The following is a 5245-nucleotide window of genomic DNA, read 5'->3' as shown; positions in this document are numbered from 1 at the left end:
ACACAGGCACCACCACGACCTTTCGGTAGACATATAGTCCATATCTTAATTTCAATTAATTGTGGTATGAAGTCTAATTCCTTTTATATTTACATATAGGATCACAACAGTTATATGATGCTGGACCTTCTTCGTATTATCCTACGGCGACAGCAGAAGGAACGTAAGGTAAATACCTAATCTGTAGCCCGATTTTATCATGTGCTTCTTATTTCTATGAATATTTTAAATAATTTGAACGGTTTACAGGATCGCACCACCAGCTTCCTGATATGGGTCATTCTTCGTATCCACCACCAACAGGTACGTATGATGAATATGTACCCAAATATATGACTTATAAGACGATGATTAAGATATCTTAATTGCTACTGTATAGGGCCCACACAGGATACCTTTGAGGCAAAGTGTTCTCGGGCTAGCATCTCTATCGGGCCTCATTTGTGTACCCGTTCACGAGATACGGCCATAAAATACGGCCCAGCGAGCGAAAATGAGAGCACGGTGACGGCCTGATATATCATATATGGGTCCATGCGTCTTTTTTATTTTTATATTTTTCAAAAACATTTTTTACAGAAATATATTTTTGATTTCACAATTTACAGTTTTATACCCCCGCCGCCGGACAGGGGGGCAGAGACTTATATGTAAATAAAAAAAATTATTTGTGCAGATGCCCTTGGCGGGAGCCTGCCGCCTGGCAGGGGGGCTGCAGGCTCCCCCTCCCCGCAAAATTACTCCCGGAAGTCGGGGTTTGTTGCACGTATTAGCTCTAGAATTACTACGGTTATCCGAGTAGCACATACCATCAAACAAACTATAACTGATTTAATGAGCCATTCGCAGTTTCACAGTTCGAATTAGTTCATACTTGCACATGCATGGCTTAATCTTTGAGACAAGCATATGACTACTGGCAGGATCAACCAGGTAGCACGTCCTCCTCGACAAGCCGGCAACGACTGCTGCACTAGGCATCAACCGGGCCGGCTGTCGTGTATTTGAAGGCTACAACTTTGAGAGGAACGAGAAGCCGAAGCAGCCTCGTCCTATATCGTTTGCGTCATCCGGGACCGATAGCACAAGCGAGGTAGCCTTGGTGGAATTGGCCGATGAGACCATTACCCACGAGGCAATTAATTAACAATAGTGCAGAAGATTACATAGATATCAAAACAATAAAAATACCTGCAGAGATGCTTATACAAACTACAGGGAATAAAATACAAGATTTGGTAGAATTTGCATATCCTGATTTCAAAGAAAACTTCTATAAACCTGATTATGTAAAGGAAAGAGCAATACTGTCGACAACTAATGACATAATGGACGAAATAAATAACTACATGATAGATTTAGTTCCTGGAAAAGAAAGAGAATATTATAGTGCAGATACAATATCAAAATGTTCAGATAGCACAAATGATGCACAAATATTATATCCTGTAGAATACCTTAACACACTAAATGCTAATAACTTTCCAACACACAAAATAATATTAAAAGTAGTATAATTAATTAACAATTAGAGGATAGTTACTGTAGCAATTAGTGGTCAAATTGTGGACTAATTAGGCTTAATAGATTCGTCTCGTATGATAACGACTTATGAAATTAGTTTTGTAATAACTCTATACTTAATATTTCTAACTGGTGTTTAAACATACGATGTGACGAAATTTATGACTTATGCTGTTGAAACCAAACAGAGCCTAAAGAACTCAGGAATTGTTCACATTCAATTTAATCACGCACACACACAATGGGTCACATTTGACAACATAGTTGATATAGCTTTCAATATATGAGTCATAGAGCTCAGTCAAGCTACAAACATGAAATGGAAACAATTCATGCAATACTTAACTTTAATACAAGCACGTAGAAGATAAGAGCGTATGATTTTTTTCTAAATCTTTAGCCATTTTGTTCAAAGCCTAACCTGTATATACAACAAAATGAAATATATATGTATTTCAATAATGTTCAAAGATAGTTTTTTTTGTCTGCGAATCTGTGAAACTCCACCATTGCGCCAAAGAGTGTTATTTGAATAGGCTGATTTTTATGGTAGTTCGACGGATCTTTGGAAAGGTATCGAACCTTTCACTAGAAAAGTTCCTTGCCCCAATTAGCAGTAACTTTGATGCCACTCTCCAACCATGCTTGGTAAAAAGGTTTATGTGAATATGTCCATGCAAGGTAGACCATGCATCATCTTTGTTCATCGGTTAAATCCTGTTTTTTTTTAATTTCATCAACACAAATCTACCGTGCACTTGAAGCCATCTCCTAAGATAATTAATAGTTGGGATTTGATCCATAACTGGAGCGAGCTGTCTACATGTGCGCTCCTTTTGTAGACTTGAAACTTTGCGTCTGTGGACGATTAATGGCAACATTTAGCAGAAATATAAATATTTTTTAGAGAAAAGCAGAAATATAGATATATGTGTTACTTATGATTTTAGCAACTCTTGTCAAGTATCACAGCCCTTCTAAATGCCAATGTGGACACATATGTGAATTCCTGAAAAATAAAATACACAAAAGTTGCCAATATCTAATGTCCAGTTAGTAGCTTACAAGTTCAGGTGCCTTTAAATTTCAATTTCATACAATATATTCTCTTCATGCCAATCATTATAAAACCTATAAAAAAAATTTCTATCTGTTGTCATCGAAAACCATGAGTACATCCGCTTTGCCGCAGGGTTTAGCAACATCGAGCTGTGCGATTATTGGTAAGGTCTTATCTCAGGGAATCTTACATATCCAAACAATTATGTCTGCGCTGAGGCCTGCGTGGGGAAATCCGAAAGGTTTGAATGCAACATCAGTAGGGGATAATCTGTTTATTGCAGAATTTTCATCAATACAGGACAAAGACCGAGTTTTGGATGGTTCACCATGGACAGTGGGTAACCGAGCAGTTCTAGTTCAGGATTTTGATGCCAATTTGAGGCCGACAGATATCAACCTCAATCACTTGTCAATTTGGGTGAGAATTCTAAATCTTCCCTTTGGTCTGATGAATAAAATTTGGGGAGAAGAATTGGCTGGAATGCTAGGTGTTTTTGAGAAAGTTGATGTTGATGACAAAGGCAAAGCTTGGGGGCCTTACCTTAGAGTAAGGGTAAAGATTGACATAACAAAGCCTTTACGAAGGGGTGTGTCGATTTTTTCAAAAAAGAGACAGGCAAAAGAGTGGTATGAAGTGAGATACGAAAAATTGCCAAGCTACTGTTATTCTTGTGGAAGGATTGGACATTCTTCTGTAGAGTGTCCCTCTCCTGCTGAACGGGATGAAAATGGCATGCTTCCCTACAGTGTGGATCTAAGAGCTTTAGATGAAAAAAAGAAGAAGGTGTTTGATGAGACACGTGGCCAGAGTGCTAGATCCAAAGTGAAGAATCATTCAGAAAGCTCGTCGAAATCAATGTCAGAAAATGCAACTTGTAGACACTCAGATTATAAAGAAAAGAACACATGCCCTGCAGGACAACAAAATATGAGCTCTAAGAATGAGAATAACTATGCCTCCGAGGATGGGAGAGGAGATGGCCAACATATGATTATTAGAATGGAACCCAAAATTCTAAAAGGTGATAGGATTCTGTTAGTTGGGAACCAGGATTCCCCTATGCTAAATCAGGGAAAGAAGAGGAAGAAGGGGCTAAAATCACAGGATGAAGCATGCTCTACTTTGGCTATTGAAAATACAGGAGGTGTAGAATCCATGGAATTGGCCATTACGGTTGCTCATCCAACAGAAACGTTTGATTTAGACCACTTTGATGGTGATGGACTGATTGAGGAGGAAAAAAATGAAATGTCAAAGAAGCAGAAGAAAGGGCAAGCTGCAACTTTAAGTGTTTCGGCGGTGGTTGGATCCCAGCCCCGCCGGCAGCCATGAACACCTTATGCTGGAACTGTCGAGGCCTCGGGACAGACTCGACAGTTCATGAGCTTCGAGTTCTAGTGAAGCGTTTTCGTCCCTCCCTCTTGTTTTTATCGGAAACTAAAATGAGGGATAATAAAGTAAGGAACTTTCTGTGGTCTTTAGGTTTTTATGGATGTTTTGCTGTGAATAGTGAAGGGCACAGTGGAGGTTTGGCTCTGTTCTGGGTTAAAGAGTGCTCTGTGTCGCTGAAACATTATACTACAAATGTTATTGACGTGATAATAAAAATGGAGTCAGTGGGGGAATGGAGATCTACTTTTGTGTATGGTGAGCCCAAAACCGAATTACGCTACAAACTTTGGGATCTTCTCCGCTTTATCAGATCGCAGTGGGCGGGTCCATGGATGTGTGCTGGGGATTTTAATGAAGTACTAAGCAGGGATGAACATTTGAGCAGGGTGGAAAGGGGAGAACAACAAATGAAGCTTTTTAGGGATTGTCTTGAAGATTGCAACCTGCTTGATTTGGGCTTCATAGGACCAAAGTTTACATGGACTAATAAGCAAAGTGGTGATAAGAATGTGAAGGTTAGACTTGATAGAGCAGTGGCAAATGGACTTTTTATGGAGCTATTTGTTGAGTACCAAGTTGAGAACATTATTACCTACTCATCAGATCACTATGCTATATTGATTTCAGTTGGTAAGGAACTAAAATGCAATGAAGATAGATCCTTATCACGACCATTCAGATATGAGGCAATGTGGGCAAGAGCTCTTGATTATAAAGAAGTAGTAGAGAAGAGTTGGAGTGAAGGTTTTGAAGGTCCAAGAAACATACAATCAGTTTGGTCAAATCTGGGGAAAATGGCATGCTCTTTACAGCAATGGAGTAAGCATACTTTTGGCTCAGTCAGGAATAGGATCAAGAAGCTTGAAAAACGACTGGCAACTCTTCGATCTTCAAGTACCATATCGGGCTATTCAGAAGAAGAAAGATCGATTGAGAAAAAGCTATGTGAGCTTTTTGAGTGTGAAGAAATCATGGCACGACAACGTTCAAGAGTGGAATGGCTCAAAGAGGGTGACCGCAACACATCCTTCTTCCATGCAAGAGCTACAACTAGGAGAAACACTAATAGGATATCTTATCTCCTCAAAGAAGATGGAACAAAATGTGAAGATAAAGAAGAAATCAAACGCATGGCACATGACTTCTACTTGAATTTATTTTCTAGTGAGCCATGCCAGCGAATGGATGCTGTTCTTGAGACCATCCCATGCAAGGTTAACCAGATCACCAATGAGGATTTAGACAAGCCCTTCTCAGATGAGGAGA

Source organism: Panicum virgatum, chromosome 1K (genome assembly GCF_016808335.1).
Source record: "Panicum virgatum strain AP13 chromosome 1K, P.virgatum_v5, whole genome shotgun sequence".
NCBI lineage: Eukaryota > Viridiplantae > Streptophyta > Magnoliopsida > Poales > Poaceae > Panicum > Panicum virgatum.
This window is presented reverse-complemented; position numbering follows the sequence as displayed.